At 45.2% G+C, this 14,571-nt stretch overlaps 1 protein-coding gene and 1 non-coding gene across 2 annotated transcripts in view; one reads left to right on the forward strand and one right to left on the reverse strand.

Moving 5' to 3' along the window:
- The window catches only part of HS3ST4 (heparan sulfate-glucosamine 3-sulfotransferase 4), a 496,951-nt gene that overhangs the window by 37,967 nt on the left and 444,413 nt on the right, over nt 1-14,571 (forward strand). The window lies entirely within an intron of this gene.
- Nucleotides 6,716-6,787, reverse strand: TRNAC-ACA (transfer RNA cysteine (anticodon ACA)). The gene has a single exon. It is a non-coding gene; the product is annotated as a tRNA-Cys (tRNA).

A 14,571-nucleotide genomic window follows, 5' to 3' on the forward strand; every position in this document is an offset into this window, starting at 1 on the left:
AAGGAGATCAGTCCTGAGTGTTCATTGGAAGGACTGATGCTGAAGCTGAAACTCCAGTACTTTGGCCACCTCATGCGAAGAGCTGACTCATTTGAAAAGACCTTGATGCTGGGAAAGGTTGAGGGCAGGAGGAGAAGGGGACAACAGAGGATGAGATGGTTGGATGGTATCACTGACTCAAAGGACATGAGTTTGAGTAAACTCTAGGAGTTGGTGATGGACAGGGAGGCCTGATGTGTTGCAGTCCATGGGGTTGCAGAGTTGGACACGACTGAGCGACTGAACTGAACTGATAGATATATATAGCATATATATATATATATCATATGTCATATATATCATATGTCATATATATATGTATATAAAACTGAATAACTTTGCTGTGTACCTGAAACTAACACAATATTGTAAATCAACTACAGTAGTGTGGTTTAGTTTCTCAGTCGTGTCCAGGTCTTTGTGACCCAGTGGAGTGTAGCCCACCAGCCTCCTCTGTCCATGGGGTTTCCCAGGCAAGAATAGTGGAGTAGGTTGCCATTTCCTTCTCCAGGGGATCTTTCTGATCCAGGGATCAAACCCATGTCTCCTGAATTGCAGGCGGATTCTTTATCACTGAGCTGCCAGGGAAAAGGTGCACCCGTTCTAAAAGCAATCATTGCTGTCTCCAGCCATACTACACTGAACATGCCTGATCTTGTCTGATCTTGGAAACTAAGAAGAGTGAGGCCTGGTTAGCACTTGGGTGGGATACCACCTGGGAATACTGAGTGCTGTAGACTTGTTTAAAAAGCAAACTATTGCATAAAACTTTGACTTATTAATTGCCAATGCTCCTTCAGATTATATAGATTACAGAAGAGATCAAGTATAATTGAAGGTGTGTCAACTCTGAAACTATTACTGTTTTTATTTCTAGGACCATGCCTTTCCCTCCTTTAAAAAATTATTGTGATAAAATAAAAATAACATAAACTTAAAAAAAAAAGAAATGGGACACAGTGTTTGGAAAATGTCCCAGACATCTCATGGTGTGAAAGCCTGTGGTTTTCTCTACTGCCCACAACTTCCACATGTTTGCATATTGAAGCCTCTGAAATACTGGTCTTGCCATCAGATCCATAACTCACTTGCATCATTTTGATTCGAGAGATGCAGAAGACATAGAATAGATGCAAGTTCTGTCCTGGTGCCTGGATTCTCATCCTCTTTAGATGAAATGTACTTTGGTTTAACAATACCACTTGAGCAGGCAGGAAAGCGATAAGAGAGGAAGTTATTTTTTGCGATTTCAATCCCAAAGACAGATTTCCAAGTACAAAGTGGTGGAGTCTTGTATTGTGAGAGATTTGAAGCCTCAGATTCTTGTGAGAGACTTGAAGCCTCAGATTCTCACTCATTTCCTTCCCCTCCTTGTTGTCATGGGGACTTCTTTTCCCTGAGTTATTACATCTTGCACTTCAGCAAAAATTTTATTGCTTCGGGACCATCGAGTCTCGGGTGGGACATTTTTCACTGGTCATGGTGTAATACACAGAGGTAATTTCTTCAAATGACTTTTCTTGAAGTGGTTTTCAATGAATTGAGAAGGGTTAAGAGTATGAATGGAGGCCTGAATTTCCAGCATCGGGTCCAGGTGTGGAGTGTATCCCCTCTGCTTTGCCAGAGCCTTCGAGGTGGATGTGCATTTGCCTTGGTGGTGCAGAAATAGGCAGAAATCCGTTTGATTCTCCTGTTTGACCACAAAAAAACATTATTCAATGCTATAATCTGTTTTAGTCTCTCCCAGATCACTTCTGAAAGTTTTATTTCTGAAGTGGAGTGTTTTCATCAAAAGGGAATAGTCAGGATTTCCCAAAGGCGGAGGTTAGTCATTATACTGGGGAAACAGTTAGACAAAGCAATCTCGATGGATAAGTGCATGCTGGAGTCTTCAATGATGCCCTGGGTGTTGTACCAGCAGCCTCTGATTTTTATCTATTTTCTTTGTCTTTTGAGGAGCTTGTATACATGGTATTTTCTTTCCTGTTGTTACTTTGAGCCCAAACAGTAAGAGATTTGACATTTGAACAGTTCTTGGCTTGTTTTCTTCTTGTTTCATTTTCCTCCTTTCCTGCCTCTCCCTTCCTCTTCCCCGTCCCTTCCTCCCTTCCTTGCTTCTTCCCCTTCTCCTTCCTCCCTCCCTCCTGTTCTCCCTCCCTTCCTGAGTTGGGGGATCTCCAAAACCACTTTCCTGTTTGGTGGTTTGCAAGCAGGACTCACAGAACTCAGAAAAGCTGTTATTCTCAGAGTCCTGAAAGGATGCATGTTAAAATCAGCAAAGGACAAAGACATAGAGGGCAGAGTCCAGGAGAAACCAGACCCAGGCTTCCATATGTGTCCTCCCAGTGGAGCCGCACAGACAGCACGAATTCTCCCAGCAACAGTGACAGATGTGCTAAGTGGTGCCAACCAGGGACGCTCACCGAGGCTTGCTGTCCAGGAATCGTGCTGGGGACCAGTCACCTAGGCCTGGAGTGCACGTGTGAAGACCGTAGCTACTCAGCCTCCAAGATCCGCCCCTCCAAAGATCCAGCTGATTTGGCACGGCCCACACAAAAAGAGCTGTTCCCTGTAAATCACAGTGTTAGCATAAACTGGCATGTTCCAATGTCTCAGTTATACAGACCCTTCTCAGGTTGGGTATTTATTCCAAGGGTTCAGAGTTTACCTCCCAGGGCATGGTCAAGGGTCATGCTTTTCTTTGGAGTGTGCAGGGTTTGGGGCCCGCAAACCTGCTGAGTTAACCCTTTAATGCACTCCCATCCCAGCACGGACTGTAGGTCAGGCAAGTGTAAGCTTCTGGGGAAAATAAAGATGCTTTCTTCCATTACATGCAAACCTGAAGACTTGCTTGGAGGCTGTTAAGAGGTTTGCTTTTGTCACTCTGCTGTCCCACAGTGAGCAGGCCATTTGGTTAGAGTCTATTATGGAAGGATAAAACTTCTCATAATGTTTGCAAAGGAGCAGTTCCATCATATTGCTGCATTTCCACCTGGCCTCTCCTGATCCAAGATTGGGGTAGAAACACTGCAAAACCCACAAGGCCTGCTAGAGATGGCCTGTCCTCTTTTAGGATCCAGGGAATAAGTGGCAGTCAAAGCAACTGCATCAGGCTTTTCAGTTTTGAAACTTGTCTTTAAAACAAATATTCTAAAGAAAATATGGTAGCTTTTCCCTCTCCTTTCCTTTCTCTCACTGCCTTCCCTGCCCCCCTCCCCCCCCCCCCCCCAGCTCCTCAAACCCAGGACAGCAGATGAACATCAGGAGAGATTGCCGAACAGGTGGTACTTTTGGGAGGCAGTTTACATCAGCTACCTTTTTACATTGGATGAATTCTGTCAACACATGTCTGCTCCAATAAATGGATATTCTCATTCTGATGACTCATTTGGTGAACTGCATTGATATGCCATCTCTTGGGCTGATCCTTGTAACCCTGCCACCCAAACAGTAGGAAATGAATGATTATTTTCATGCTAACAAGCACTGGAGAACAACAAGCTTTTTTTCCCCTTGGCTATTCACACTGGTACCCATTGACCTTCAGCTGGCATTCTGAGTGCCATAGTGGATGGGTAGAGCCTGGGTGACCCCATGGGGCTCTTGACACCCTGAAGAGGCATTAAGAAATGGGTTTTGGCAATCGGGTCATGCAGTCTTGGCTGATGGAATAACAATCCTCAAAGCATCCCACTGCATGAATAAGATCAGTTAGATTTGTGGAAGGAGGCAGGGTTGTGTGGGTTATTGGAGGCTATGCATTTTACTTGTTGATCTTGCTCCTGATGCTTCCTAGCCCTGGGACTTGGGATGTGTCATCTAATCCTTCAGGCTGTCTGTTTCCTCATCAATTACAGCAGGGTAACAATAGTAACTATTTTACTGGATCGTTAATGCTGATTTGCAGGGTAGAGCTAGTAAGACTTTCCACCAGGAAAGCCTTGGCTGCATAGTACACAGCCATGTAAGGACAACGTTGTTGCCAGCATCAATAGTAGTAGTAAAGATGTTACATTCTGATACTAAACTGATACTGAGCTAAGGATTTCTGTATATACCTTGTAGATTTATAGATGAAAGATGCCTTCCCAATAAGATAGTCTCTGAGATCCATCCCATGGAGGGGATTTCTAGAGCCTAGACTTCCTCTTCCTCCAAGATATGGGAAACTGGAAACAGTGAATGATGTATTTTAGAGGTTATCAAGATGGATGCACACACATCTTATTATTTTAGAAGTGCCAGTACATTGGTGACATGAGATACTCTTTAGTGTCTTTGGCTATTGTACCTCTGAGTAATCTTGACTGTTTACATCTTGAGCCTGGGCTCAAGTAACTGAGTTTGTTACATATTCTCTTTTCTCAAGCATCTTAGGGCATGGTACAAGGAGCTCACTGGGAGCCATCTGTCCGCCAGGAGACTCCCATGCGCAAGGCGACACTGGACGCCCCCTGTACTTGGGCTTGTTTCCTCAGGTCTGTGAGCCTCAAGCCTGGCCATGTAGCAATGAGGTAGTGAGTGAGACTTTCTAAAATGACTCTCTTCTCTTGGTTCCTGAAGAAGCTACATGAGAATTTATCTCCAGTCTAGGCTCTAGGACTAATATTCCTGTTTTTAGAAAAAAGAGCAATGCTGGAAGTTGGTTGGCTTGGATTTTGGCCTCTGTCCTCTCCCCATTTTTTTTTTTTGGTATGAATTTTTGGGAAAATTGGGAAAAAAATAACTTCCCATCAGACTCAGTGTCCCTTTCTGAAAAATGGTGGGGAAGCAGAGGAGACTAAATTGGTTAATACTGCTGCTACTGCTAAGTTGCTTCAGTTGTGTCTGACTCTGTGCGACCCCATAGACGGCAACCCACCAGGCTCCCCCGTCCCTGGGATTCTCCAGGCAAGAACACTGGAGTGGGTTGCCATTTCCTTCTCCAATGCATGAAAGTGAAAAGTGAAAGTGAAGTCGCTCAGTCGTGTCTGACTCCTAGCGACCCCATGGACTGCAGCCCACCAGGCCCCTCCGTCCATGGGATTTTCCAGGCAAGAGTACTGGACTGGGGTGCCATTGCCTTCTCTGAAATTGGTTAATAGGTGACTACAAAAGTCTGGCCTCAGTTAGGCTTGGTCCTTTGAACTTAAAAGCACGTGGCAGTGACATATGATGGGTGAGTGGAGGCTGCCTGGGTTCCAGGCTTAGAGGCTGCTCACTGACCGTTTGATCTTAGATTACGGAACCTTTCTGAGCCTCTGTTTCTTTCTTTTAAAAATTTGGATAGTCATAGTATCTATCTCATCGGAGAAGGCAATGGCACCTCACTCCAGTACTCTTGCTTGGAAAATCCCATGGGTGGAGGAGCCTGATAGGCTGCAGTCCATGGGGTTGCTAGAGTCAGACACGACTGAGCAACTTCACTTTCACCTTTCACTTTCATGCATTGGAGAAGGAAATGGCAACCCGCTCCAGTGTTCTTGCCTGGAGAATCCCAGGGATGGCAGAGCCTGGCAGGCTGCCGTCTGTGGGGTCACACAGAGTCGGACACGACTGAAGCGACTTAGCAGCCGCAGCAGTATCTATCTCGTATTCATAGGTAAAGTTTCTATAAGGACTAAATGGGTTAAATGAAAGTGCTTGAAAGTGAAAGTCACTCAGTTGTGTCTGACTCTTTGCAACCCTATGGACTATACAGTCCATGGGATTCTCCAGGCCAGAATACTGGAATGGGTAGCCTTTCCCTTCTCCAGGGGGTCTTCCCAACCCAGGGATTGAACCCAGGTCTCCCGCATTGCGGGTGGATTCTTTACCAGCTGAGCGATCAGGGAAGCCTTGAATGGGTTAACTGAATGTAATGTGCTTAGAATGGTACTTGGCGTCTCTAGTGTTGCTGCATAGGTGATGGATATATTATTATTGTTATTATATGAAGGTGTATCGGAGAAGGCAATGGCACCCCACTCCAGTACTCTTGCCTGGAAAATCCCATGGGCAGAGGAGCCTGGTAGGCTGCAGTCCATGGGGTCGCTAAGAGTCGGACACGACTGAGCGACTTCACTTTCACTTTTCACTTTCATGCATTGGAGAAGGAAATGGCAACCCACTCCAGTGTTCTTGCCTGGAGAATCCCAGGGATGGGGGAGCCTGGTGGGCTGCCGTCTATGGGTTTGCACAGAGTCGGACACGACTGAAGTGACTTAGCAGCAGCATGAGGGTGTATTATTATTATATGAAGGTTAAATTTGCTCCTACAAAGGAGCGTGCTCTCTGTATTATAAACATTTTTAAAAACATGGCTCTCTTGGTCTATCTTTATAGATATTTATTTACTAAAAGAAAGCACAGTCATGTGATCATGAACAGCTGACCTTTAGCCTCGGTGCAGGGATCACATGGGGACTGAGGAGGGGGAAGATTTCGGGCTCCATCCATCCAGTGGCACAACCCTCACTCTCACTGGCCCTTCACGGCATGTGCACTGTTGACTCTGTATTGCCAGAGCCTCCAAAACCACAAATATGAATTTTCATATGAAATCTCCCGGCTTTTTAGATTGTTAGTGAAGTGAAGTTGCTCAGTCGTGTCTGACTCTTTGCAACCCCATGGACTGTAGCCTAGCAGGCTCTTCCATCCATGAGAATCTCCAGGCAAGAATACTGGAGGGGGTTGCCATTTCCTTCTCCAGGGGATCTTCCCAACCCAGGGATTGAACCTGGGTCTCCTGCATTGTAGGCAGACGCTTTACCATCTGAGCCACCAGGGAAGCCCTTTAGATTGTTACCAAAGTGTAAAATTGCACGATGAGGCAAACACACCCAGCTGTGCAGGACTCCTGGCTTTGATCTCAGATCTAAGTGGCCCACCTCCTCATTTGTTGGAATGAGGACCCAGGGCCCCAGAGGAGTGTGGCATGAGTGAGCATGTAGACTTGGCAGTTTTAGGATCAGAAGCCAGGTCCTAACTCCCACCTCAGGGCTGTCTACCATCAACCATTTATCCAACACATATTGATTGCGTGCTTGTGTTCCAGGCACTGTATGAGATGCTGGAGTACAGTGGAGCCCAAGGAGATTCAGTTTCTCTTCCTTAGGGAATTTACAAGGTGGTGGAGCCACAAACAAGCCAACAGTCGCAGGCCTTTCTGATTCTTCTAGGAGGCTGCAGCTAGTGTAGTGAGCAGCCCTGTGTGCTCTGGACGGGTGAGCTAGTGAATTCAGGCGACCCTTCCTATGTGACACAAACATATCCCACCATAAATCTTTGGGGGAGAGAGAGAGTGCTAGAAACCAAAGGGAGCACCTGTTGGTGGGGATTTCAGGCTTTATAATGGGAATGATGAAGGGACGAGTTGCTTCATTGGCCCAGTAGAGTTTTCTTCTATTTCTTACATTATTCTCCCTGGGACATTCATGCCAGGCTATGGAAGGCTGACCTTACCAGGAGTCCTGTCTACTGTGGAGTGTGCTTTGTGAATTCTGAGTCAGGCTTTGATCTAGAAAACCCTTGGCAATGTAACTGATTGCCTAGGATATTGCAGTGAATACACTTTGTGTCCTCCATGTGTGTTGTTCAATGCACAGTGGTGTCCGTGCATTGAAGGGCATGGCCTCTAGTCACTTACACTCTTGTAGAAGAAGTCTCATCCTAACCTCAGGCAAGAGGCCGACACAGTCTACCTGCTTGAACATTTAAGCCACCAGCCCTCCAGGGTCTAGTAGTGAACAGGATTCCCCCGCTATCTGAAAGTAGAGCGTGAAACCTTTTTGTAAACTGAAGTGGTGTGAGGCGAAGAAGCAAGTTACCTTAGGACACATTCTGCTTGTTGATGCACAAAATCAATTAAGGTAAAGCACAGGTGCTCATGGACACAGTTCAGAGTCATGGCGGTTTGAGGCTGAGATGCTGAGTGTGGTTCCCGGGAAGGCGGTTGGTGGTGCCCCCTCACTGCACGGGATGATTTCTGCCTCCATAATGGCTGAACTCGCAGCAAAACAAACCCTGGATGGTATTTTTGCTTTTTACCTTTTTTCATAACAGTGAAAAATCCTCTTAGAATTTCTTTCAGTTAGCATAAATAGGTAACTTTTGTTGTTTTTCAGTTGCTAAGTCGTGTCCGACTCTGCGATACCAGTGTATCGGTCTTTTGTAAAAGCAAGGTGGCATAAAGCAAACTTTTGAAAATGCTGCTGCTGCTGCTAAGTCGCTTCAGTCATGTCCAACTCTATGCGACCCCATCGACGGCAGCCCACCAGGCTCCTCTGTCCCTGGGATTCTCCAGGCAAGAACACTGGAGTGGGTTGCCATTTCCTTCTCCAATGCATGAAAGTGAAAGTGAAGTCGCTCAGTCGTGTCCAACTCCTAGGGACCCCTTGGACTGCAGCCCACCAGGCTCCTCCATCCATGGGATTTTCCAGGCAAGAGTACTGGAGTGGGGTGCCATTGCCTTCTGAAAATGAGGGATGCCTATATGTTTGTAAGTCAGGGCTCCGTATTTTGCAAGTGACATCATCCTTCCCCAAGAAAGGAGTTGATTTGTTTAACTAAGTGAAAAATCTAGCATCCTGCAGTGGTTTCAGGCACAGCTGCATCCAGGGATTCAAAACCATCCAGGCTCTGTCTGTCTCTACTTCTTTGCTCTGCTCTGTGCTGGCTTCGTTCTGAGACAGGCCTCCTGCATGGGGTGACTGCCAATAGTTCCAGGCTTACTTTCAGATGGCCCGCCCACAGTGGAAGAGAGGGAATGTGGCTTTCTCAAGAAGATTCAGCAGAGGTTCCAAGGGTGGCTCTCATTGGCCCTGATGGGTAACATACCCATCCCTGAACCAATCACTGTAAAGCTGGTGGTACAGACCAGGTGTCCTGCCATCCCTGGAGCTGGGCTGGAGGCATCCTGCCCCGAACAACACAGACCAAGAGGAAGCAGGGCTGTTCCCCAAACAAAAGTTGGGGTAGTAATTACTAGAGATTGCAGAATAAAACCTAGGCAGAGAGGCTTTAATGGGTCAAAGTCTTTGCCTAAGATCTTTATGTAACAGTTGAATTTTTTTTTATTATTAATCATTAAGTTCCATTCCAGTTTGCAATGATTCTTAGGAAACATTCTCCATCTGTCTGAGTGCAGGTTGTATCCCTTCCTGCCTCAGAGTGGCCTCTGAGATACCACCTCCCCGTGGTGTCTGAGCAGCTGCTGCTGCTGCTAAGTCGCTTCAGTCGTGTCCGACTCTGTGTGACCCCATAGACAGCAGCCCACCAGGCTCTGCCGTCCCTGGGATTCTCCAGGCATGAACACTGGAGTGGGTTGCCATTTCCTTCTCCAATGCATGCAAGTGAAAAGTGAAAGTGAAGTCACTTAGTCATGTCCGACTCTTAGCGACCCCATGGACTGCAGCCTACCAAGCTCCTCCATCCATAAGATTTTACAGGCAAGAGTACTGGAGTGGGAAAGGATATTTTCCAAAGCTGTATTCAGGTTTTCCAGAGAGACAGAACCAATAGTATTCGATCTCTCCCTCTCTCTAACTACACCTGTTTGTTGTTGTTCAGTCACTAAGTCGTGTTCGACTCTGCGACCCCGTGGAATGCAACGTGCCAGGCAACTTTGTCCTCCACTATCTCCTGGAGATTGCTCAAACTCATGTCCATTGAGTAGGTGTTGCTATCTAACCATCTCATCGTCTTCTACCCTCTTCTCCTTTTGCCTTTGATCTTTCCCAGCATCAGAGTCTTTTCCAATGAGTCAGCTCTTCGCATCAGGTGGCGACAGTATTGGAGTTTCGGCTCCAGCATTAGTCCTTCCAATGAATATTCAGGGATGATTTCCTTTAGAATCTTCTGATCGGTGGTCAGATGTGTTATCCATTGCACCACTGCCCCCCTGCTGATTTCCTTTAGGATTGACTGGTTTGATTTCCTTGAAGTCCAAGGGACTCTCAAGAGTCTTCTCCAGCACCACACTTCAAAAACATCAATTCTTCGGTGCTCAGCCTTCTTTTTAAAGAAGACTGAATGCATGCCTTTACCTATACCTTATCTATGTCTGGAGTTGGGCTGGAGTAATCTCTATCTGTACCTATATCTGTGTCTCTACATCACTTATAGGAAGATATTAATTTATTATAGAAATTATAGGAATTGGTTCAAGTCTCATGATCTGCCACCTCCAAGTCGGAGAACCAGGAAAGCTGGCGGTGTGTAATTCATTCCGAGTCCGAAGGCCCAAGAAGCAGGAGTGTCAGTGTCTGAGAGCAGGAGAAGGTGGGCATCCCAGCTCAAGCCTAGAGCAGATTTGCCCTCCATCTTTTTTCCTTTAAAGTGTAGTTTTTGTTTTTTTTTTTAATTATTTGTTTTTGGCTGCACTGGGTCTTTTTCCGTTGCGACAAGCAGGGGCTCCTCTCTACCTGAGGTGCGTGGGCTTCTCGTTGTGTGGCTTCTCTTGTTGTGGAGCACAGGCTCTAGGTGCCTGGCTTCGGTAGTTGTGGTTCCTGGGCTTTCGAGTGCAGGCTCAGTAGTTGTGACACTCAGGTTTAGTCGCTGCACGGCATGTGGAATCCTCCCAGACCAGGGATTGAACCCATGTCCCCTGCACTGGCAGGCGAGCTCCCAACCTCTGGACCACCAGGGAAGTCCATTTCCTCCATCTCTTTGTTCTTCTCAGGCCCTCAAAAGAATGGATGATACCCTCCCAGCCTGGTGAGAGTGGCTTCTCTTTGCTCAGTTCTAGTGATTCAAATACTTGTCTTTTTTGGAAACACACTCAGACACATCCAGAAATCATGTTGTACTGGCTATCTGGGCATCTCTTCACCCAATCAAGTTGATGCTTAACATGAACCATCACAAAGGCGGAGTGAGAAGCCTGGTTGGAGTGACGATCCAAAACGATGTTAGAACCTGTCTTTGAAGATGTGATCACTCTTGGTCATCTTGTCCCCGCAGAGTGACCTCGGCCCCTTAAATATTGGATGTGGTTCATTTGAAGTGAGAAAAGAAAGCAAGCCACAGGAAGTTGCTTCTTAGTGTCTGTGAAGCGAAATTCATTGTGTGGATTTCGGACAGTTGCTGTGAGATTACATGTTGTATAGCGTATATAAAATTCCTGGCACCCACTGGATGTTCAGTGAAGGTTCTCAGATTTCCCTGAATCTATCCTGTGCCCTGTTACCCTTAGGATCACTAGGAATAGAACATTGCAAATTAAACCATCACAGTAGTACTTTTACATTTAGAATTAAAAATTTTTGTATTTATTGGAAAGAGCATCCTTATGCTTGAACATTTATCATCCGTCAGTCTCCTGCGTTCATACATCAGTAAAAAAACAAATGAACTAAATTGGCCCATGGACTCCTTAACATTTCCTATTCAGAGTTTGACCCGTCTAAGCCACCCTCAGTTTGCAGTGTCTTTCTCTTGCATGTTCCTTGCGGTATAGTTCTTAATTCACCCAGGCAGTTGCCCTGGCAGCATTTCTTAAAGAGCACTCCATCCTTGTCCCCAGAACTTTTTTTGCAGGCTGCTGTTGGTTTTGACGCACAGGCTCGGGAAGTGACAATATGGGATGATGACTGAGACACATATTTTAATTTCAGATAGGTTAAAATGTGAATTAAAAATACACATTTTAGGATTAATGAAGTGTGGTAGCTTGCCCAGCTTCCTCTGCTCCTCCCAGCTTTGCTAATTGCAGCACTGGGGCAGCAAAATGTCATCTAATTGCCCAGAGAATCATGTCCCCTTTTCTGATGTGGTTCAGAAAGTGTGTGGGTAACTTCTGCGTTCCGCTCATCCTCTTTCTCCTACATGAAATCTCCCCAGCTGACAGCAAGCAAACTCAGTCTGCCGCAGCTAAGCATCTATGGCCATAAAGTCAACTCTCGCCTCTTTCCCCATCACTCATTATGTGCCAGGCACAGCAGCCTTCTCCCTGTTCATTACACAGCCCAGGCTTCTTTCTAACTGGGGGCCCTGGCCTTTGTTCTCTCCTGTATCAGTGGTTCTCAACAAGGGGTGTGATGGCCCTTCCTTTGGGGAAAGGAGTGGGGACATTTTCTGCTACCCCAGTGACTACACAGGGGACCCTATAGAGATTGGGTGGGTGGTATACAGTAAAGTGAGTCAGCTGTATGTTTACATAGATTCCCCTCTGTTCTGGATTTCCTGCCTGTTTAGGTCACTGCAGAGCATTGAGTCGAGTTCCCAGTGCTACACAGTTGGTTCTCATTAGTTAACTCTTTTATACAACATTGTAAAGCAACTATGCTACAATTAAAAAAAAAAGTTACAATGGGTTCTCAGGAGGCCCAGGTGCTTTTGCTGTTATTATTTTTTTAAGAATTTCCTGTGCAGCAAGGATCTACTGTATGGCACAGGAAACAGGGAATTCTACTCAGTATTTTATAATAATTTATAAGAGAAAAGAATCTGAAAAAGAATATATATATATGCATACATTCAGATATATATACACATATAGATGTATACACATATGATATGTGTATGTATACACATATGTATGTGTTTGAATGTGTGTATATATATATACACATGAATCACTTTCTGTACACCTGAAACTAACACAACACTGTAAATCAGCTTGTCAATGGGTATTTGTGTGTGTGTGCGTGTGCACGCTCAGTTGTGTCTGACTCTTTGTGACCCCATGGACTATAGCCCTCTAGGCACCTCTGAACATGGAATTTTCCAAGCAAGAATACTGGAATGGGTTACCATTTCCTTCTCCAGAGGATCTTCCTGACCCAGGGATTGAACCCGCATTTCTTTTGTCTCCTGCATTGGCAGATGGATTCTTTATCACTGCACCCACTGGGGAAGCAAAAAAATTTTAATTTAATTTAACTTAAAAAAAAAAAAGATATTGGGTGGGGTCAGGGGTGCTAAATGTCCTGAGGTGGTCAGGACAGACCCACACAAGGAAAACAATCCCACACAAATGCCAATAGCACTCCCTTCGAGGAAGCCTGACGTCAGCGGCTCTTGCCCTTGACTTTTCTTGGCTCTCTCTCCCTTGTCACTCAGTCGCAGTATGAATAATATCTACTAGAAGGGTTCAGAGCACAGCCTACCTGCCTGCCTTGGCTGTAGCCCTGCTCCTTCCAGCCCAGATCACTTTCTGTCATACCGCTTGGTTTATTCCCACTGCAGTAATTGTCAAAGCTTGAGATTATCTTGTTTCTTTACCTGATTATTATTTTCCTTGTAGTATAGTTGACTTACAAAATTATATTAGTCTCAGCTGTACAGTATAGGGACTGAAGATTTTGTAGATTATGCTCCATATGATGTTGACTATATTCCCTGTGCTGTCCGTTACATCTTTGTAAATTATTTTATACCTCATGGTTTGTCCCTCTTGATCCCCTTCATCTGTGATGCCCTCCCCCACCCTTCTCCCCTCTGTAGACACTAGTTTGTTCTCAGTATTTGTGGGTCTGTTTCTCTTTTGTTTGTTTGTTTTTATTTTTAGATTCCATATGTAATTGAAAACGTACAGTGTTTATCTTTCTCTGACATTTCCCTAAGCACAGTATCCTCCATGTCCATTTATGTTGCTGCAAATGGCAAAAATTCATTCCTTTTTTTACGGCTGAGTGTATGCACACACACACACATACACACACACACACACCACATCATCTTTATTCACTCATCTGTTGATGGACATGACACTCAGGTTGCTTCCATGGAGGTTCTTCAAAAAATTAAAAATAGAACTACTGTGTGATCCAGCAATTTAACAAATATCACTCTTAGGTATTTAGCCAGAGAAAATGAAAACACTGATAGGAAAAGATCGGCGTTATTTCTTAATTAATTTTGGTTGGTATCCTTCCACTAGCATATGCGTTGAGAGCAAGGCTCTCACCTGTTTTGTTTATTGCTCTGTCCTCAGCATCCAGAACAGAACCTCATTCTTACGTGTTTATTGAATAAGTGAACAAATGAACGAAGTCTCAGAATTGTCTGCTAATTACCTCGAGCTTCCAATTAGATAGGGAGCTGCTTTTTACTTGCCCACTTTCCCTGTCTCCTTTTTGGTGAATGACACAGTTAAAAAAAGAAAAGAAGCGACTCAAAAGCCTCGCCAATAGTTAGCTGGCTGTCGTAGTGACCTTCTGCCATTCCTGTTTCTGTTTTCTAAGGAACAGTGTCGTTGCTCATCACTGTCAAAGTGAATTGGATGGGTGATGTCTTAAGCTGATTGCTTCCTGAAAAGTGCTTTCTGGCCCACGACTCCCTGGATGTCTCTATTTGGGATGGCAGGACGTGGGGAGGATTATGATGTTGGTCATTGAAAGATGTCTTTTCCACTTAAGCGTTCTTTGAGATTTCCAGACCTTTTGATTACAGGGGAGCAAAGATGCATTGGCCTCTTCCTGTGGTTGAGGTGACTAAAGTATCAGCACCTCTTCCTTCAGAAAGGAAGAGAGGAGACTCAGGAGAGACTGTTTAACTAGTGCTCTGGGCTCCTTTTAAGCCAACAACACATTTCTGCCAGTTCCCATAAGATAAATACTTGGCTGCTCTGAA

The sequence above is a fragment of the Bubalus kerabau genome, chromosome 23 (genome assembly GCF_029407905.1).
Source record: "Bubalus kerabau isolate K-KA32 ecotype Philippines breed swamp buffalo chromosome 23, PCC_UOA_SB_1v2, whole genome shotgun sequence".
NCBI lineage: Eukaryota > Metazoa > Chordata > Mammalia > Artiodactyla > Bovidae > Bubalus > Bubalus kerabau.